Source organism: Helianthus annuus, chromosome 6 (assembly GCF_002127325.2).
Source record: "Helianthus annuus cultivar XRQ/B chromosome 6, HanXRQr2.0-SUNRISE, whole genome shotgun sequence".
In the NCBI taxonomy this organism is placed as follows: Eukaryota; Viridiplantae; Streptophyta; class Magnoliopsida; order Asterales; family Asteraceae; genus Helianthus; species Helianthus annuus.
The window spans coordinates 75,104,687-75,127,636 of record NC_035438.2 but is presented as its reverse complement, the minus strand read 5'-3'; the positions used below and the strand labels follow the sequence as shown (position 1 = coordinate 75,127,636).

Sequence of the window (22,950 nt, the reverse complement as noted above, 5' to 3'; positions counted from 1 at the left end):
TTTCGCCATTGCCATTTGCCATGTGATATCCATCTCTTCCACATCTTCTGGATGCATTTGATCTAAGTCGTCCATAGAGAAGTTTGGAGGAACTATTTGACCTACAACAAAAGCATTTAGTCAATTTATAACAGAAGCTGCAATTTCCAGAATCTCCTTGGATTGTTGTGAGAAGAAAGCAATGATCTCGTTCTTGGCAGCAGAGCTGGTTGAAACAGCAGCGATAGCAGCCCTAGATGATGATGTGACGGACGGTGCTGGTGTAGTTGAGTAGAAGACATTTGCTGGTGCTGGTTCTGGTGCAACTGTAGCAGACATCGAACTTAACCAGCTTGTGACATGAGAGCAGCGTTGTTGCTAGAAGCAGAGAGCGCTGTGGTAAACCCGACAGCCAGTAAACTATTTTTGTGATTAGTTTCCCTCTGTTTGTCATCCAATTCACAAACTTTGATATGAGAAATCATCTCAGACAAACTACATCGAGCAAGATCTTTTGTCTTCTTGATCATGGCCACATGATGATCCCAGCTCTTAGGTAAGGCATTCAGCAGTTGTCTGTTGGCCGAGGCATTCGACAATGGCAATTCAGCCATGGTCATCTGAGTGACTAGCTTAACAAATCTCTGAACCTGATTTTCAACTGTCTCTCCATAAATATGATTAAAGTTGTTGAAATTTTGACTAAGTAAGTTCCTTCTACTCTCTTTCAAGTCTTCATTCCCCTCATACACATCAAGCAAAGAATCCCATAGTTCCTTAGCAGACTTGCATGTTCTAAACCCAATAGCAATGTCAGGACCCAATGCCATTGCGAAATAAGGGAGAGCCTTTTTATCCTCTTCAACTATTGCAAAATCATCATCTGTGTACTCTGTAGGAGGCTTCTTTAACTGAATTCCTGGTGCACCTTCCTTTTCATACATGATTTATTTTTGTCCATGAACAATACTTCTCCAAATTTTCGCATTTTAACCTTAACGTGCTGCTCAAATCGCCACTTCCACTCGGGAAAGATTTCAGCACTAAGCAGTCTAGGAGCTCTAGTTATAGTACCTATGATAGAGTCCAGTTCTTGATGTTTGTTCATGGTAGTGATCTGTGCGGTGTGTTATACGTTTTTGTGTATATTTTAAGCGCTTTTTAACACTTTAGTCAAGTTTTAAATTTATAAAACACGATATTTTACTAACACTAAACACACATATGGGCAAGTGCACCCATCGTGAGCGTAGTATAGCGTTGGTAAGTTACCAAGGTCGTCCAAGGACACAAGAGCTTTTAGTACCAGTTTATCCTCAACTTCTAATCAAATCAAAATTTTAGAAAAAGATTTAAACATGAAAATAAAAACTAAAAATGCTGAAAATAAAAATAAAAATAAAAACAGATAGACAAGATGAATCACTTGGATCCGACTCGCCTTTAGTGTAACCTTTGATTATTTCCCCACTTTTGCACTTTTTAAGTGACTATCTTGTTTATAGTAGTAGACCCGTCTTTTGAAGGTGACGTTACCCTCAACCCAGTAGTTTGAATCAGCAAGGATACAATCCTAAAGGGTTGGATTATTGAAAGATAATTAATTAAGTTATTAATGCGTAATGTGGTAGGCCCCTCTTTTGAAGGTGACGTTACCCTCGGCTAAGTAGTTTGAGTCAGCAGGGATACAATCCTAAGTAGCCGGGTTAATGTTTTAATAGTAGTTTACATATGAGAGGATCAAGAAATTCGAACCCCCGCCATCCAATACCAGTGGGTATTGAAGGAGGTCCTACTAAGCTTGACCCAGGTCCTTACAGGATCTATACACTTAACAAGGCAAGACTCTTACCAAACCATTCCCTTAACCCCCGACCAGGTAGCCAACATATCTCCATATAGACCGTGGAGATATGAATGGTGTAAATCTTTTATTTTATATAGACAGTAAAATAACGCCAAGACACCATGGATAAATGATAAGGAAGTTTCAACTTCAACATAAGAAACTAGTTATTAAAGTCATTAATACATAACCAAATAAAAAGTGCGAAAAGATTAAAAATAAAAAGTATTACACTAAATGCTTGTCTTCACCAAGTGATGTAAGAGACTTAGGCAAACATGGCCTTTGATTGTCAAGAACTCTTAGTATCAATCTTGGATCCCGAGACTACTACACACACTCTATGATGGATGATGGATGATGGTGTTGGATGTGGGTTGTGATGGTGGTGGTGGGTGGGTGAAGTATGAGAGAGGTGGTTTGCCAAAGGATGCCTTTGAAGTGAACGAAGCACCTCTATATATAGCCTACACATAAGCCCGGACACGGCCTCGTGTCCATTGGGCACGGCCCCGTGTCCATCCATCTTCTCTTTCTTCATTAAATGCAGTTTGTCTGCATTACTTGACCACGCCTCCATGCCTACTGGGCACGGCCCCGTGTGTAGAAGCGTATCTGGACTATCAAGATTTGCTTGGATTATGCGAATCTTAGCGTTGACCACGGCCCCGTTTCCGCTGGGCACGCCCCCGTGTTGGAAAATAGAAGCTTCTATAACTTTGTCTTTTCTGCAGACACTTGGGCACTCCCCCGTGTTCAATGAGCACGGAGCGTGTTCAGCCTTCTGATCTCTTGTTTTTGCTTGGGAAGATGCTGTCGAGGGGTCAGGCATGCCACGTTTATTTCTTTTCTTGTATTATTGTCAGATTTGGTTGCATTTTTGCTTCTTTTGTTCATTTAAGCTCTTTTATCCCTGAAAATACAAAAGGAAGACAAAAGCACACTTTTTCCAACATTAGTACTTAAAAAGGGTTAGTTTTATGCCTCATTTGATGTAATTTATATGTTGCATTTTACACACATTAGCAGCTAGGTCAACAGTTTCATTCGTGGAAGTCATTTTTATAATATTTTAAGTCACAACATCAATTCAACGTCTAATCACTGTCGTTGCGAGTCGAAAACTTAAGTCGAAACCACAGATTTCGAGTGATGAGAACCTTGAGTCGAGACCTCTTGATTGCGAGTCACAAAATAACAGTCGCAACCACCAGTCGAGATCAGCAAGTCGAAACAGCAGCAAAGCAAGTCGGAATGGTGAGTCGAGACCTGAGTCGGAATCTCGATTTCGAGTCTTGAAGTTACAACTCGAGATCACAGCTGATTGCGAGTCGGAACCTTGAAGATACAACTCGAGACCATAGTTGATTGCGAGTCGGAACCTTGAAGATACAACTCGAGACCACAGCAGATTGCGAGTTGGAACCTTGAAGATACAACTCGAGACCAAACACATTGCGTGTCGAAACCTGCATGACTCGCGATCCCGAACAATCCGGTATTTCCAAATTCAAAAGATTTATCTAAATCTTTTGAATGAATAGCAACCAACTCTCCTTGATTTCAGCAAATAGATCTGAAAATTCTCGAAACCAAATTAGCACTGATTTCTTGAATTTTGATGAACACTTGATGAACAATATAATAACTCAGCAACTCGAAACCTTCAACACAACTTTTGAATAAGTCGAAACCTCCAAAAGCAGCAGCAATAGGACTCGGAACCTTCAAATCTCCCTTGAAAAACAGATCAGCAACAAAAGGCACAATCTTTCTTGAATCTGGTTGATATCGACCAAACCAAGAATAAGGTTCTTGGCTCTGATACCAATTGTAAAGCCCGTAAACGGATCTTTCAATGATATCTACCACAAACAATTATGAAACAAAGAACTTAACTTGCATTCACCGAAAAGATGACTGATACAAGTAGACTTGGTTTCGGCTGGCTCTGGAACTCTCACAAACTGATCAACCCCAAAACAACATAAGAGGATCTTTTTATATACTTGACACTTGGGCCTAAAGCCCCTACCAAGCCCAGCCGAAACCTCATGACCCATTACAATGTTTCGACCCAAACCATAATGAAAAACATAATTACAAAATCAACCCTTTAACTATTACTAACCCTCTATGTATAAACCTTCAAGTTCCAACATAAACCATGGCAATCGTGGTCCTTCTTACCATTTTTCAACAAATCATTTCATTTTTCTTTAGAAAAAGATAAATTAAAATAAATAAGGGACTAGTGGTTTAGGTCATGACCACACCTTTAGGGTAGTGGTTTTGGATAGTGGATTAGAGGTGGATTACATGACACTAACTGACACTAACGTAGAGGGTCATGGTGGTCATGACTACACCTTATAGCCTTAAAAGTCGTAGCAACAGCCAAACATAAAATATGGTCTATCACCACTAGTCCACCTATAATAACACATATTCTTGGAAGAATCCGTTATTTTTAGAAAGGAATATGTACTAAAAGAAGAATCCATGCCAAATCCTCCTAGAATTCTTCGTGATACTTTTATAATTATTTTCTCCCTAGGTAACTTCTAAGGATGGTATCTGATATTCATGTTTTAGTACTCTATATAGACACGTTAAACTTGAAACAAATTCACACAAGTCATACATCAAACCTCACATAATCACAAATTAAAACTAGACTGAAGTGTCGGAAATAGACCAACGGGCACCAAGCTACCAAGATGATATATCATTGTATCCTGGAAGGAAGTCTATGGGTGTCGGAAATAGAGAAGGAGCGAAGAGCTTACCATAGAAACTGTAGATGCGCCTTGCATAAGCCAAAAAGATCAAACCTTAATGGCATGTTTCAAGCATAAGAGAATATCATATGCAAAAAAACTGTCCGTAAAAGCGGTCTCAACCTCCTGTCAACTATTAAAACAACGTGAAGAAGATTCATCACGCAGAAAAATACATGATGCATCTAGGGATGCTTTAGTGAGGGAGACAATGCTACCTGCTTTAGCTGGGAAATATTAGGAATCCAGCAAATGTGTGTTGTACCTCGAATATATTATTGCATGTTTTTCTAATTCATGTTTAGTTTAGCATTATATTCAACAATTTCAAGCATACTGATGTACACTAATACACAACAACGTTTTGAATCTTCTTGTTCAATCTTCAATAATTGCAAGCATACTGATGTACACTAATACACAACAACGTTTTGAGTCTTCTTGTTGACGGAGCTTGACGGTGGTGGTGGTGCAGCCGGTCCAATGGTGGTGGTGGAGCTTGATGATGGCGGTCCAACGGTGGTGGGTGGAGCTTCAGGGTGGTGGTGGTAGCTTCACGGTGGTGGTGATCCGGTGGTGGCGATCCGGTGGTGGTGGTAGCAGGTTGTTGTTGGTGAAGATGATGGAGTTTGGTGATTGTGTTTGTGGGTGATTGTGTTTCTCTAAGGGAGAGAAAGCAGGAAGGAGCCCAAACCGTTGGATCATCCTCTCATAAAGGGCAGAGATCAGCTCTTTTCAAGTTTCACACAGATTGACTTTTAGCGGAGACAGCTGTCGCCGCTAATGACTATTGTCTTGTCGCCGCTAATGCCCTTTAAATCCCCAACCGTTAAATCAGGATAAGGATCAACCGCTGTGGTTTGGTTTCAGACTCCGGGATACGGATCGACCAATAGCGGCGACATTTCGTCTGTCGCCGCTAATGGTGTCGCCGCTAAAAGTGGTGGTTTCTTGTAGTGTAATTGAAAGCATACTGATGTACACTAATACACAACAACGTTTTGAATCTTCTTGTTCAAATCACATATCTTTCAAATTTCCAAAGAAAACTCGTGGTAACTAATCTACAATTAAATATTAAATAATGTCACACACATAATAATACCAAGTTTTATGTCAAAGACTTTTAATAACAAACACCCACACCCTATGCTACTGCCTCAAAAGACCATCGACAAAAGGTATAGTTCCTGAGTCTTCAAACCACATATTAAATATAACTTTTGCACACCATAAATTCAGTCGACATATTGAGAATCAACAATTGCAAAGCTGAAATTTTCCATGTCTTACACCAGCTTTTATTCTTATATTTTACATTGTAATAACATAGTAAAACCACTTATATAGAAATTAATTCCAAAATATGTGTAATGCTGGAATATAATTTGATACTATGGTTTTTTAGGGAAACAATATACGTTCAGCTAGACCATGCGTAATGGTTAATAAGGGGTATTTTCCGCAAATTAGCATCATAAGCGCCCCTCCCACTTCATACCTGTAGGTCCCTGTTTCGCGGAGGATTACGAACCTAAACCTTGTTATACAAACCTACTAGCGAGTGCGGAATCCAAGCTAGCAAGCAAACCGAGTTAGTAGCAAGTAGAGAAACAAACACACAAAGATTCACCGATTAACACTAGTCGTATTAATGCAAATGAAGGTTCGGTTACAAGCTCAATGTTTACAGAAGTGTTCTATAAACTCTCTAAGTGTGTGTGTGAGTTCTGGGCAGAATGCTCTCTAAGCTTCTATCTCTCGGGTGTGTGAAAATGGCAGAACTCTGGAACTCTCAACACATGCATGGGTATATATACCCAGCTCAGCAGGTCTGCTCGAAGGATTCGACAGATGGTCCGAAGGATCATCTGTCGACCACATGTTACACGAAAGATCAGCGTGGACCTCGAAGGATCATCCTTCGAGGTCTAATGGTCGAACCATGGTCGAACCATATCTTTCGATCACCTCGAAGGATCAGGTGTATCCTTCGAGGCTATCCTTCGATCAGAACATCTTTCAAATGTTGTCCAAGTCAAACCGGAGGATGGTTGACTTGGTCAACTTACAGACTACTAAGGACATCGTTTACATACAGACCCAATACAGACAAAGTACAGACACAAGTGCACCAACAAACTCCCCCTTGGCTGTAGCTTTGTCTTTGATCTCTAAGCTTTGTCTTGTTCTTCTAAAAGTGTAGACTCGTCTTGAACTTCGACGGTCTTTGGTCTTCAGGTCTTCAAGACTCTGATGTCCTTTCAAGTCTTCAATGTCGGAGGATCTTCAAAGTCTTCACGTCTTGAAAGCAGAGAGTGTATCAACAAACTACCCGTATCATGTAGGAAGTGTGTTGACAAACTCCCCCTTAACATAAGCTCCCCCTTGAGTTATGCTCGTGAAATACTTTAACTTTATGAAGTAAGATCCTTGAGGTGATGATGATGGCCAGCGGCAACTCGATCATCTTCATTCATTGAGTGCCTTCGTGTCTTCATTCCAAAGCTCGTCAACGACCATGTTCTCCTAGCCTTTAGAATCTGCACACGCAAGAAATCTAAACGCGTAATGAGAACAACTGCTTGGAATATAGTTAGCATAAACAAATGACACACGAATGACCATGTCACAATCAAACACCGTCCGACTGTTTGAAAGTTTAATAAATTTATCAATTTTAAATTCTAACTTTCAAAACATGCAAATTTCTGACCGTTTATGAAGATTTAGTCAATTCGGTTTTCAGACAGGTTTCAGGTAACGAAGACTTGAGCTCCAACATCGTACGATCGAAAATAAAGCAGAAATAAAATCTTTTTGGCTTTTATAAAGTTTATATTAAAACAAGCCTAAAATCTTTTTGGTATTTTTGAAATTAAAAGACAACAATTTAAAATCCTTTGAGTGTTATCAAACGACATCACCGCTAATGTCGTGCTGATATGCACCAAACGATGAAACTGTTTAAAAGAACTAATAAAGGTTAAGCAGTAAATAAATATATACAAACATTCTTTTTGCGAGTTTCGAGGGTAAGAGAATCATATCAGTGTACGGTCATGCCAAAACACTCTTGTTGTTCAGTTAGTTAACATTAAGATAAGCATCCTATAACAATTATCGGTATTGTTGTCCACTTAAGCTCAACTTATCAGATGTAATCATGTTTAGAGGATACGTTAATGTATGATTTATACTTACCGACCGGTGTTCATCCACATCACGACACATTCCCGTATCAAGGTATGCACGAGAGTTCATCTTACCAGTGAGTATACCGATTATCATCTGTTTGACCGTATAAATTGTGAGATACTCACTTATTTTGATTTGAAAACAAGTCCTATGTGATATAATCACTTATTGATGAGGAACTTGATTTTCGTATGCATGAGGGCACAGGTGCAAGTCCGTGAACAGGTCAGTACTTTCGTACAGCAGAGAGACGAACTTGACACCCGGATAAATGTGATATATTATCACTTATTTGAAATGGACATGTGATTGTTTATCACTTATTGAGGTCGAATGCAGTATGCAATATGTACACGTATGTATAGTATCATGGAAGATCTAGACTTGCGTCCCCGTTATTTTTCGGTAAAAGATACAACCATGATACCCAGATGATAAGCAGCATAAAGACCGAATATCTCAGAACCTCGGCAATCTATCAAACGAAATTTCGGTACTAAGACCATATGCCAATGAATGGTTCCCACCTGATCTTCAGTCGATTAAGATTTATATCACCCTGCACACTTTAAAATGATTGTGAGCCTACCGATACATCTTATATAGAGCTGCTTATCGTTTTGCATTTAAGGTTTAAAGAGGTTTGGATAGACCACTGATGTACTATCATTTTCTCTTTTGCTCGCCAGGAAACTCATTTTTGTTTTTCTATTGTTTTTGTGTTTTTGAATTTTTCGATGTTTTTGGATTTTCCGATTTTTGGATTTACTCTTGCTTGACCTTAATGCCGTTTACCAATAATAAAAAGTCAAATCTTGATTTGTCAAAAGCTTTGGTAAATAAGTCGGCACGTTGGTCATCGGTGTGGACCTTAACAACATCGATTAGCCTTTTCTCAAAGCAATCACGTATGAAGTGATATTTGATTTCGATGTGTTTGGTCTTTGAATGCTGCACAGGATTTCTAGTGATATCTAAAGCAGCAGAATTATCAACGTAAATAGGAGTAGTTAGGAATTCAAAACCGTAGTCCCGCATTTGTTGTTGAATCCAAAGTACTTGGGAGCAACAACTTGAGGCAGCAATGTATTCAGCTTCGCATGTTGATGTAGCTACACACGTCTGCTTCTTGCACTGCCATGTGACTAGGCGATTTCCTAAAAACTGACATCCAGCCGTTGTGGATTTACCGTCGATTTTGCATCCGCCAAAATCAGAATCACTGAAAGCTACCAATTCAAAGTTATTATCCCTAGGGTACCACAGACCAGTGTCAGGGTACGCCTTCAAATAACGAAAAATCCTTTTAACAGCAGCAAGATGTGAGGCCTTCGGGTTAACTTGATATCTAGCAAGCAGGCACGTTGGGTACATTATGTCTGGCCTTGATGCTGTGAGATACATGAGAGATCCGATCATGGCGCGATAGATAGAAGGGCTAACAGCTTCTCCCTTCAAGTCTGGAGTAATTCCGTGATTAGTTGGCAATGGGGTACCAATGGGCGTTGCATCAGACATCTGGAACCGGCTCAAGATGTCACCAACATATTTAGTCTGATGGATGAATATCCCAGACTCCGTTTGTTGTACTTGTAGGCCCAAGAAGAAGGTCATTTCCCCCATAGCACTCATCTCGAATTTATCCTGCATAATGCGCTCGAATTCCCTACACAAGACATCATTAGTAGAACCAAAAATAATGTCATCAACGTATACCTGTACTAGAAGAAGATCTCCATCTTGTTCCTTGATGAAAAGAGTACAGTCGATAAGACCTCTACGAAAACCGTTCTCCAGCAGATAGTGAGATAAGGTTGCATACCAAGCTCGTGGTGCTTGATGAAGACCATAAAGAGCTTTGTTGAGCAACCAAACCCGATCGGGATGGATAGGATCTTCAAAACCTGGAGGCTGTTCGACGTACACCTCTTCTTCAACCACACCATGTAAAAATGCACTTTTCACGTCCATCTGATAAACCTTGAATCCTTTGAAGGACGCATAGGCTAGAAAGATTCGAATGGCTTCGAGACGTGCAACAGGTGCATAGACTTCGTTGTAGTCGATCCCTTCAATCTGACGAAAACCCTGAACGACTAAACGAGCTTTGTTTCGGATAACAACTCCGCGGTCATCCTTTTTGCATTTGAAAACCCAACGGGTACCAATCTTCTTGTATCCAGCAGGTTTTTCTACTAATTTCCAGACACCCAGCTTCTGGAATTGTTGCAGTTCTTCCTGCATTGCTTCAACCCAAGCATTATCTTTCAAGGCTTCTTTCCACGTTCTTGGTTCTTCTTGTGAGACATAACACGCGAAGGACCAGTCGTTTTGTTGCCCGGATTCTCGAATAGCTGCATACAAGCCTGCATTGTTGTTGTTTCGCAACATGTTTCTTGTTTGTACGCCACTTTGCACATTTCCAATGATGTTTTGTTGAGGATGGGTATTATGAATCCTTGTTTCTGGATTGTCTGGAACTGGAACATTTATACCCAGGTTGTTAAGATTAAGATCAACAACCAATTCAAGACCCGGAATTGACGAAGAGGATGATGCAGTAGTCTCAGCTGTTCTATGTGTTTCCACTGGAGGAGTACCCTCTGAAGTACCATGAACTGCTGTTGTAGGAGCTTCTTGATCTGCATCTAGAAATTCATCATCCTCTGAAGATTCGTTCAATTCGTTTGCATCATGAAAATCCTCATTGTTGAGAGTATTGTTGTTCACCGAAGACGATGGTTCTTGATTCACAAGAATTGGACGAACCACCGGTGAAACTGTTGCATTGTCACTCTCGAAAAACATCCTAGCCGCAGCATTTTCTTCAGCGGCTTCAACATTGATCGAATTGAAGAAGTCATCGTACTCAAACATCCAAGGTTGACCCGGATTTTTGACTGGCAAGGTGTGCCTTTGTACTCTGACCTCAGACCATTCTTCAACCCTTTTAGTCTCTAGATTCCAGACTCGTAAGTTAGGGGTGGCATACCCAAGAAAGTATCCATCAATTGCTCTTGCCCCAAACTTTCCATTAGGATCGATGATTGTGCATGGAGCTCCAAACGGTTCGAGATAAGACAAATCTGGTTTCCGTTTTTGAAGAAGCTCAAAGCAGGTCTTGTTGTGTCTTTTGACTGTAAGGACTCTGTTCAATGTGTAACATGCAGAGGCCACAGCTTCAGTCCAGAATGGAATGGGTAACTGTGACTCTACCAACATTGTCCTAGCAGTCTCGATCAATGTGCGGTTCTTACGTTCAGCGACACCATTCTGTTGAGGAGTATAAGCTGCACTAAACTCATGAAGAATACCTTTTGAAGTGCAGAACTCCATCATGGAATGATTCTTAAATTCAGTACCATTGTCGCTACGTATCCGCCTAACCTTCAACTTATACAAATTCTCAATCTGAATGATCAAGTTTTTGATAATGCCAAAGGTTTCACTCTTGTGTGCCATGAACGCAACCCAAGAAAATCTTGAATAATCATCAGTAACCACGAGGCAGTATTGATCACCCCGAATACTCTTGTGCTTGACAGGACCGAACAAATCCATGTGCAAACGTTCAAGAGGAACTGCCACTGTGTTGATCTTCTTTGTAGGGTGCTTCTTCTTTGTTTGCTTTCCTTTCTGGCACGAAACACAGATGTCTTGAAGATGGAAATTTTTGAGGGGAACACCATTCACCAATTCATTTGAAACCAAATGATTCATTTTGCGTAAGTGAATGTGACCCATTCGTCTGTGCCAAGAGATAGTGTCTTTTTCTGTGGCTTTGGAAACGAAACAAGTTGCTTGTGCAGACGTAGTAATAGCCTGGCTCAGGTCAAGGACGTACAAATCATTTATCCTTGGAGCCGACAAGAGAATCCATTCTTTTGGAATTTTGAAGCCGGGTTTCAGCACATAACATCCATTAGCATCAAAGTGGACTGAAAATTTCTTGTCACAAATTTGAGAAACACTAAGAAGATTGTGATCAAGTTGTTGCACAAAATTGATCTTGTCAAAGCTGACAATCCCGTTAGATATCATTCCTTCACCCGTTATGTATCCACCTTTATCTCCAGCAAAAGCAACATAACCTCCTCTAATAGATTTAACGTCGTAGAGAAGCTTCATGTCGCCTGTCATGTGCCTGGATGCCCCACTATCAACAATCCAATGACTACTGATAGTTCCTCCTGAAGCACCCTGCACATGAACTCAAATGAATTAGTTGGAGATGGGGACCCAAGCCATTGTGGTCTTGGGTCTTCCATTTTCATCAATGACAATAACTTCTTGTCTTTGATGGTTGGTGAATTGTGATGGTCCCCCTGATTCAACAACCGTTTTTGGTTTCCAAGTCTGTTTGGTTTCACCAGTGTTTTTCTTTAAAATTTTAACTTCTTGATGATTTGAAGTTTTAGAATTTTCTGGTTTTACAACAACAGATTGTTTATGAACCACATCGGTTTTAATCGCTTTTTCAATTTTCTTGACCTGTTGCCGTTTCTGTTTCTTTTCCCTTTCTTTTACAAGTCGGGGATCTTGTTTTGTGGAAACAGATGGCTTACGGTCAGTCTTACCACGGGGATCATCAACCTTTCCTTTCTGCTTATGAAGATATGGGCAGTTTCTAATAATGTGCCCAATGGTTCCACACTCAAAACATGATCTTCGTTCTACAAACCCCGAAGAATCATGTGATCGTCTAGCCGATGATGTTGAACTTTGTGAACCCGAGGTACTAGGTTTTGAACTACTTGGTTCATTTCTTTTCTCGACAATAGCTTTCTTGACAAAATCTAAGTTAGATTGATTTTCAAACTTTTCAATTTTGTCTGTTCCCGTCGATTTCACAAAGTTAACATTCTTCTTCTTCTTTTGATTCGGCTTCTTTTGCACTGGAGCCGGTACTTTACCTTTGGGTTTGGTGTGATTTTGCTGAGTTGGCACTGTTGGCAATTTCTTGTTGCCAAATTGCTTTCGAACTTCAGCCTTTGGGATTGGAGGACACTGTGTGACTGTAACTTTAGGTCCTGCCTTTCCCAAGAACTTACTTGTCGAATTCTCAAAGACTTTGCAGATTAAGGATTGATTAACATTCTTAATGGGAAAATCTTTGTCTGAGTAAATTTTATCATCACCAACTAGAGTGTACAGCAAATTCACACTCTCCGGCTCTCCTGCAGATGAGGACTCAGTTGCAACAGTCTTAGCGGGTTTGACAGGGGGATCACATAGAATGTGATTCTCAAGAGGTATGTCCTCATTTTTGACTACCGCATCAGACTTTGCTGGGACAGTATCATCAGATTCATCATCAGACGAATCAGCATCCTCAATCACAACTGGAGGATCTTGATTCTGTTCAGCACTCACAAATGTATCTGCTGACACATCTGAATCTGAGGATACTTCCTTTTGGTATCCAAGTCCTGCAGCAAACTCATTAACATCTAGAGGCACAGAAGGTTCAAAGAAAACCCTGTCCTCTTCATCAGGCATGGCATCATAATTATGTCTCACTGGTGGTGGACACTTCTTGTAGCCAATGCATGTGACATCTCTTTTTTTCTTCTGAACGTCAATGATGTGATCTAACACATAGCTAGAACTCAAATAACTGTCTAGCTTGAGTTGGATCGCATCACTTTCGGTTTTCACACAAGCCATCTCTTTTTGCATACTCTCAAGGCGAGATATATACAAATTAATATCAGTTTGTTTTCTTGAAACCATTTTAGTCAGTTCAGTTTTATCCTTCTTTAATGTTTCAATTACTGACTTAAATTCTTTTTCATGGTTTTCATAAAACATGTTGGCTTCTGTGCATTTAGAGAGATCCACAGTCAACTTCTGATTGTGGAGAAAGGTCACATCATATTTTTCTTGCAAAGCGTCATGCTTACTTTGCAAGTCACTCAAATTCTCATTCACAGTAGTATGTTTGTCTTGCAAGTCAAACAAACTAGCTTGTAAAGCATCATGTTTGCCTTGCAACTCAGACATACTTTTCTCAAGATCAGCACATCTAGCATGCAACCTAGCACATTCATCACAATTAACAGCAGTGGGTTCATCGACACATACCTGACTTGATGAACCGTCGACATTAGCCATAAAGGCTGAATGGAGAGAAGACGAAGAGTAAGCAGCTTGATCCACCAGAATAGATCTTCTTTGAGTTTCTGCTACAGCTTCCCCCAAGAGTTCATCAATGTCAATATCATCCGAAACATTAGATGTCTCACCCACATGATCATCACCAGAGTTGGATGATTCTTCATCAACACTCCTGCTGTATCCAGAGGAGTCTTCATCTTCAGACGATTCATCACCACTGGCAGAAGATTCTCCACCATTGGTGTGAACCAGCTCCTTCACAATCTGAGCAAAACATGCTGTTCCATCAGGAGCATCACCACCCAACTGGATTGACCAGTCACAACCTTCATCCACCTGAACTGCAAGTGCTCGGTTGGTTTGGTTGTTGACAGGCACCAATGTACGATCATTGTTTCTGTTCTGCTGGTTGCCTTGGTTCCTGAAGGGGTTTTGATTCCCGTGCTGGGCTGGCTTTGTACATTCCCGTTTAAAGTGGCCCCGTTCACCACAGTTGAAGCACTTAACAGCTTGCTTATCGAACCCATACTTGGTGTCTCGCTTACTTTCCAAGCTGGTTCTTCCAGTACTTTCCATCCAATCCTTTGCTCTTCTCACAGCACTCGCAAAGGCCCACTTGATGTCCATCAAGTCCATCTCCTCCTTATCAATCTGCCTGTAATCTTCTTGTGTCAGATTAATGTTTCCAATCTGACCTTCTATCAACCCACAGTACGCGCTCACTACAGTGTTAAGCAGCTCCATGTGTTCCTTAGCTACTTCTACACTGATTTTAGAGAAGCTTGACGTGTCGAGCTGTACTGTACTTGACTTTGATTGTTGACCTGCAGCAGATGATGTTCCTCCATAACATGCATATTGAGGTTGTTGAGCAGGAGGAGGATGAGGTGGTTGTATTGGATTTCCATACAGATCTGTGGTTGGAGGCGGCTTTACAGGAACTTGCACTGGATTGCCATACATATCCGTGCTTGTGACAAACGCCGTTTGAAGTGGAGCATGTGATCCAGCTTTTGCAGATGAAGTAGTGGAGGTGCCATAATACATCTCTGGATTCTGTGGCACTGCAACTCTCTTTGCCTTCAACGTTTCTTCCTGATCCTTGTTCTCCAGAAGCTGCACGAAATCGTTGATATTTGTAGTTCTCAACGTTCCGTTGTACTTCAAGATTTCCAGGAAGTTATTCCATTGAGGAGGCAGTGCATCGGCAAACTTCTTTACCACCTCTGTTGGAGTCGTTGTGACTTCAAAGTTGGTCAGCTCAGTAAGCAGGTGATAGAAACGGCTTGTCATATCTCCCAAGGACTCCTTATCCATACATGTGAAGCCATCGAATTCTTTCTTCAGTAGATCTCGTCGTAGTTGACGTGTGGCTTCATTACCTACTCCTCTTGTCTTCAATGCATCCCACAGCTTCTTCGTTGTCTTGAAACTGACGAACTGATGATAAATATCCTTGCTCAGTGCTTGAGTGAGAATAGCGTATGCTTTCTTTTCTAAGTCATACGTCTTCTTTTGATCATCAGGAAGATCAGCAAATGTAGCTGTCGAAGAAGCAGCAACCTCGATAGTTTGATCGAATTCCGTAATGAACCGCAACCACAACTCTGTATTTTGACCAAGAATGTATGTATGGAAACGATCAACCCATCCTGGATATTCATGAAGATGCATCAACTTTGGAGGCCTGTTCAAACTTCCGGTTTCACTTTCGCTTAGAAGAAGACTTTGAATACTCGGAGTTTGATTTGAAACAAACGCCCATTGACCAGCTGGAGTGGCATTTGTTTGTGAGGATGTAGATACCGGAGATTCGGCCCATGATGGAGATTGACTGGTATTCATGTATTTTCCACTGTCTGGAGCCGGACTTCCCCACCAACTCGGATTCATGATAGATAAGCAAAATAAATGCTAAGTAAGAATGATCCAAAGATACACAGCCGAAGGATCCTGGTCGAAGGATCTGAAATCACAGAAACTCGTTAACAATAAACAAACCTCAATCGAAAGATATAACCTTGTTCGAAGGATCAATAGTACTCGAAAGATTACTGTTGACTCTCGAACAATGATTTCGAAAGATTCAAGAACTCGAAAGATTCCCTTTGAAAGATCCTTATCTTTCGAGCCAAATCCTTATCTTTCGAATAACAGATCTCGAAAGATTCACCAATACGAAGGATCCTAATCTTTCGGACACTAATCTTTCGAAAAGATTCCTTTCTCGAAGGATATGTTTCAGACTTCGAAGGATGGGTCGAAGGATATAAATCTTTCGAGCCCTCCTTGATCGAAAGATATCGAAGGATGATCTTTCGATGTCGAAAGATATCTTTCGAGAGCTCTGACACAATCTGATCTGATGTGAAAGGTTGGTGAAAAGGTGACAGGGGTTGGTGAAGTTGCTTTCGGCAGAAAGGATGTTTCTGCACAACTTTCCACCAAACTTTTTGACTTTCAAAAATTATACCCAAAAAGGCAAAACCTTATCCTCAAGTTCAGTCACCGGAAACACACCGGAATACCACCGGAAAACACAAGGTTTTCTAAAAACCAATTTTTATGTTACCCAACCCAACCTGACCACTCCCGGTTAGTTTAGACACGTTTTTACTCAAAGAAAATGCAAGAAACTTAGTAAAAACAGGTGCAAAACCAAGTGTTTCAACACACCAAAACTTGTAAAAACCCGGTTTTAAACAAGGTTAAGAGCCTTAGCTCTGATACCACTTGTAGGTCCCTGTTTCGCGGAGGATTACGAACCTAAACCTTGTTATACAAACCTACTAGCGAGTGCGGAATCCAAGCTAGCAAGCAAACCGAGTTAGTAGCAAGTAGAGAAACAAACACACAAAGATTCACCGATTAACACTAGTCGTATTAATGCAAATGAAGGTTCGGTTACAAGCTCAATGTTTACAGAAGTGTTCTATAAACTCTCTAAGTGTGTGTGTGAGTTCTGGGCAGAATGCTCTCTAAGCTTCTATCTCTCGGGTGTGTGAAAATGGCAGAACTCTGGAACTCTCAACACATGCATGGGTATATATACCCAGCTCAGCAGGTCTGCTCGAAGGATTCGACAGATGGTCCGAAGGATCATCTGTCGACCACATGTTACACGAAAGATCAGCGTGGACCTCGAAGGATCATCCTTCGAGGTCTAATGGTCGAACCATGGTCGAACCATATCTTTCGATCACCTCGAAGGATCAGGTGTATCCTTCGAGGCTATCCTTCGATCAGAACATCTTTCAAATGTTGTCCAAGTCAAACCGGAGGATGGTTGACTTGGTCAACTTACAGACTACTAAGGACATCGTTTACATACAGACCCAATACAGACAAAGTACAGACACAAGTGCACCAACAATACCCCCTATAACGCCCCAGGGGCGTTGTTGGGGCGTTATCAATCCCCTTCACGCCATATAATACGCATTACGCGTCACATGAAAAGTCATCAATCTCACACACACACAAAAATTGTCTTTCAAGTTACCAAAACTTGTTTACTTCGAAAACTTATAAACCACATTATTTGTGCGAATAGTGTGAAAAAGGCAGTTGGGGACCCTGTTATTCATGATCATTAGTTATTTGTTTTGTGCTATCTAAAATATTTATTATATTGCAATAAGCTGGAGAATCTACTATGCATAGGTATTCTCATCAACAAAAATGATGAGAGATACCTTTTGTGGTTAGTCATAGTAATATACTTACATAATAATAGAACAAATGTTGGTTATGCTACGGAATATACAAAGCAAATGTTCATATTCCATAACCAATATATTCTTTCAGTTTGGCCTGTCCCAAGTCAAAGTTTTTCCCTCCCTGAAACCATCTTTGTTTTAACAATGAAAAGCACAAAAATGACGTAACTTAGTGTGCGGATCTTGCAAAAAGGAATACCTAGAAACAAGATTTATTTATTAGTTATGGGATCTTCGTTGTGGAGAAGCTTCCATGCCAAATCTGCCTTGAAATCCATGGTTGCACACACATAGCATCTTTTCAACCTAGGTACCTCCTACAGGTCTAATTTTGTTATCAAAGTCTGGTTCTATTTAAACCCACTCTACAAGTCCGATGTAATCACTTTAAAATCACTTAAACATAGCATATTCAAGCAGGCACTTGCACGCACAAACACAAATGTCAACTCTATACAGCCGGGATTCAAAGTTCGTGTTTTGGATCGAAAACAACGATTAGTGTGAGATTTGTTCAAAGACGGAAGATTATAGATAGATAAACAACTTTCTTGTATAGAAACAGACAATATAACGTTACAAACCTATACATAATAAGTCATCCTAACAATATCGAAAGAGCATACATCTGGGAGAGACCAAGTAGTGTCTCTACCTCAAATCTAAAACCTTAGTTTGCAAATAATACAAGAGGAGGTACATATAGGTTCACCACCTTCACATGAAGGTACACCTTCTCGTGAAGGTCCACCTTCTCCTAGAATTTCACCTTTACGTGAAGGTCCACCTTCTCGTGGAACATTTGCAAACACACAAAGTCAAACGAAAAACCCTTTCGTTTGACCACTTCAAACGAATGGGTCTAAATACAATCATTTGATCGTTCACTAACTATTACATAATCAGTTTAAAATGTAATCTAATCTATTCGCATAACAATGGACACAAAAACTGCACTAACAAATTATCCCTTTTCCGTTGTCGTCGAATGCTAAATATGCAACTGCAATCGATCTTCGGTCAAATATCTGTTGTTGATGTCAGCTTTTCTATGTTAACAGATCCCCCCGGACCAAAAATCCAGGTACGCAGATCTTGACTTGAGTCTTCACAGCAAAATCAAAATCTTGAAGCTTCTTGTATCAGATTTCCCCCTCAAAGTAAGCATATCGGTGTTGAGTGTTGTGCAATGTCCTTGCAAGGCGACATTGACCGATCTTCCGCTGATCTTCCAATACTCTAACCGGCATTTGATAAAGGTTCCATCTTCAATAGTCTTCATGAAGACTTGAGCTTGTCGTAACAACTCTAATCCATTTCAAAGCATACTGCGTTGGTAAAGTTTTTTGGTGAACTACATTCTATAAACCATCTTTGTATAATCAACCAAGTAATGCACTTTGATCATCAGCATTAATACTCTGGAAGTCAGCTAGACCAAGTATATCATTTGCAAACTCAACCAGCATGCTTAGTTGAACTACATCCAGATCTCACTCTCTCGCCTTTGTGAAGTCGACCACGTAATGCACTACGGATCTTCAGCATCAATACTCAGGATGTAAGCTTAACCAAGTACATCGTTTGCAAACTCAACGAATTGAATTATACCCAGATCCCTGTAAAAACCGGATGAAAACATTAAACCCAAAACCGAATCTTGTAAATTCCCCCTCAATTGTAACTTCATCCGCGTTAAGTTTCATTAATTTCCCTCCACAAGGTGTCATTGCTTTGATCCTCTCATAAAGATTCCCGAGGTCTTTAGTGAACAACGTTTTAAAACTACTGTTGACTTTAGATACCTGTATGTTTCCATGCAAAACCCTTCACACTGGCTAGAGAATTAATTAAAATCCTCAAATATATGTTTGTGCAAAACATTCCACGCAGACCCTTTGGTATTACCAGAAAATCACGAACTCTACCACCTGTGATTGCGTTTATAAATTTACCAAAGAAACTCCAAATATATGAATTTTTTATCCCTCCATTTCTTTTCCTTGGTGAATTCTCTAAACCTTAACAAGTTCCCTCCTTGGAGCAGAACTATGGTTTGCTTTACTAAACAAATTCCCTCCACAGAGCGGATTTTTTCAAAATTTCTCGGTTTTTCGATAGATCACGAAAGCTGCTTTCTTCTTTGCATATTGTAGTTGATAAGGAAAGTCCCCTGGCCCGGTAGGATCCGATTTGTATCCCCCCAAAGTTCTACTAATAGCTAATCTGAAAATTTCCATCATAGGCATAACTCTTCGACTTTGTGAACATGTTAGGACCGATCTTGGCTCTCAAGGTTCATTTAGTCGTTACCAAATGCGAGAATATGACAACTAACAAAACGCTTTCAAGCATTTATGAGCACCGGTAACAAAATAAATTTTCACGTGCGGAAATAAGTGTAACGTTATTGTCCCATAATTGTCAAGTCACCAAATTTAACGTTTGGACCGGTAACTGTGACTACCCCACATTCTTAAGACTCAGGTTTTTTTTTTGTCATCCCAAACTGATTCGGCGTGTTTTTGAACTTGCGAATTTAACGTTGAATCTCGATTCAAATAAACTTTGCGAACACCCCACCTCACTTTGTAAATCATGTAAAATTCTTGGCCCATGTAGTGATCGTGTAGTCCCGACTAACTAGTTGTTTAAAAATTCAAGAACCAAATTTGCATCAAAACTCAAGGCCCACAATATTAAACACTCACTACACCACTCCCACTATTAATTTGTTTACTCCACCAAATAAACTACTGAAAATACCCATTATAGGAGGTCCATTAGAAATCAAAGACCCACAAAAAATTGACTTTTAGTTGCAATCAATATTCCACAATAAGTCATACGACCCCAAACAAAAATGCAACTTCAAAAATTTAGGAACAATTATGTAAGCCCATAATGTGGTAATGGTTATCTAGTGGCCCCAAACATACAAATTTCATTTACCTCATAACATGTATCTAGTCCAGCAATTGTGCACATAGCTGGGCCCCAAGTAAAAATCCAATGCCCATGACAGCAAACATTCTCTTGATCCAACTTTGGCCCATCATCGAAATATTATGTTTACAAAACATTGTGACCAAACCCTTTTCAAGCAAACCCTAGACGAAACATTGTCCAGCCGTCAACATCCTTAAACTCACTCTTTCTCTCTCTACACTAACAAGAGCAAACCCTAGCCGCGTCACATTCTCGTCTCCACAGATCTGTTTCACCTCCCTACGCCACCATAAAACCATCGTGATCTGCCACCATAAGTCCGTCGTTAACAAACCCAAATAACCATGTCTACCATGTGACACCATCATAAATCATCCTTATCTCTGACAACACTGAACTATAACCATAGTTATACCATGTACCACCTCCGTTTATTGGGAACCACCATGATTAATGATACAACAATTAAGAGTCACCTCCAATAATCGGAGAGTTCGCCAGAAGTAACACGATACAGTCACCGAAATCTGATTATTATCACGATTTCATTCCACCTTCGTCTTATATTGGACCTTCGTCTGGATGGCACCTTAGTGAACACGGTGCAGATCTAATGTCACTTTTTTTTTTAATTCAGATAAATTACTTTGGTTCTCATACAAGTCACCTTCATGGATGAAAATATGAGTAGAAACGCTTTCGTTTTAAAAGTTGTGCAGATCTGAAAGATATGAAACTGAATGTTCTTCTATGAATATGTTAAATTGTCTTAAAACAATGTTATTTAGATGATGAAAAACACTCAAAATGGTGTGTAAATGAAACCTAAAACTCGGTTACGGTCAATTTCATCCTAGAACTAAAACCCACAAAAATCACTAAAACCCACAAAAAATCACTAATGAAGAGCTCATGTGACTTAGCAAATGGTTAGATTCACTAAGTCAGGTACCATGGCTCTGATACCAATTGAAAGTTCGTGTTTCGGATCGAAAACAATGATTAGTGTGAGATTTGTTCAAAGATGGAAGATTATAGATAGATAAACAACTTTCTTGTATAGAATCGGACAACATAATGTTACAAACCGATACATAATAATCCATCCTAACAATACCGAAAGAGCATACATCTGGGAGAGACCAAGTGGCGTCTCTCCCTCAAATCTAAAACCTTAGTTTGCAAATAACACAAGAGGAGGTATATATAGGTTCACCACCTTCACGTGAAGGTCCACCTTCTCGTGGAATTTCACCTTCTCGTGAAGGTCCACCTTCTCGTGGAATTTCACCTTCACGTGAAGGCCCACCTTCTCGTTGAACATTTGCAAACACACAAATTCAAATGAAAAAACCTTTCGTTTGACCACTTCAAACGAATGAGTCTAAACACAATTGTTTGACTGTTCACTAACTATCACATAATCAGCTTAAAATGTAATCTAATCTATTCACACAACAACGGACACAAAAACTGCACTAACAAATTCCACCCTGTCCGTTGCTGTCGAACGAACGCTGAATATCAAACTGCAATCGATCTTCAGTCAAGTATCTGTTGATGTCAGATTCTCTGTGTTAACAGATCCCCCCTAACCAAAAGTCCAGGTACGCAGAGTCTTGATTTGAGTCTACACAACAAAATCAAAATCTTGAAGCTTGTTGTATGATGTGCGTGAAGTGTGTTATATTTTAGGTATATATTTTAAGCCCTTTTACACTTTTTAGCCAAGTTTTAAATTTATAAAACACGATATTTACTAACACTAAACACACATATGGGCAAGTGCACCCGTCGTGGATGTAGTATAGTGTTGGTAAGATACCGAGGTCGTCCAAGGACACAAGAGCTTTTAGTACAGGTTTATACTCAATGTCTAATCAAATCAAAATGTTAGAAAAAGGTTTTAAACTAAGAAAATAAAACTAACTAAAATGCTGAAAAATAAAATAAAAATAAAAAACAGATAGACAAGATGAATCACTTGGATCCGACTCGTGTGTAGTGCAACCTTTGATTATTTTCGCACTTTTGCACTTGTTTAAGAGATTATCTTAGTTATTGTAGTAGGCCCCTCTTTTGAAGGCGACGTTACCCTCAACCCAGTAGTTTGAGTCAGCAAGGATACAATCCTAAAGGGTCGGATTATTGAAAGATAACGAATTAAGTTAATGCATAATGTGGTAGGCCCCTCTTTTGAAGGCGACGTCACCCTCAGCTAAGTAGTCTGAGTCAGCAGGGATACAGTCCTAAGTAGCTGGGTTAAAGTTTTAATAGTAGTTTAACTTATGAGGGGATCAAAGAGTTTGGACCCCCGCCATCCAATACCTTTGGGTATTGAAGGAGGTCCTACTAAATTTGA

The 22,950-nt window shown here is 40.0% G+C and overlaps 1 long non-coding RNA gene across 1 annotated transcript; it reads right to left on the bottom strand.

Annotated features, from left to right (window-relative positions):
- Positions 1–5,796: 5,796 nt before the first annotated feature.
- On the bottom strand, positions 5,797–17,394 carry LOC110918482. Its single transcript, XR_002581356.1, has 2 exons — positions 17,297–17,394; positions 5,797–6,106 (listed from the first exon to the last, which is right to left on the bottom strand). It is a non-coding gene; the product is annotated as an uncharacterized LOC110918482 (long non-coding RNA).
- Between the last annotated feature and the right edge of the window lie 5,556 nt (positions 17,395–22,950).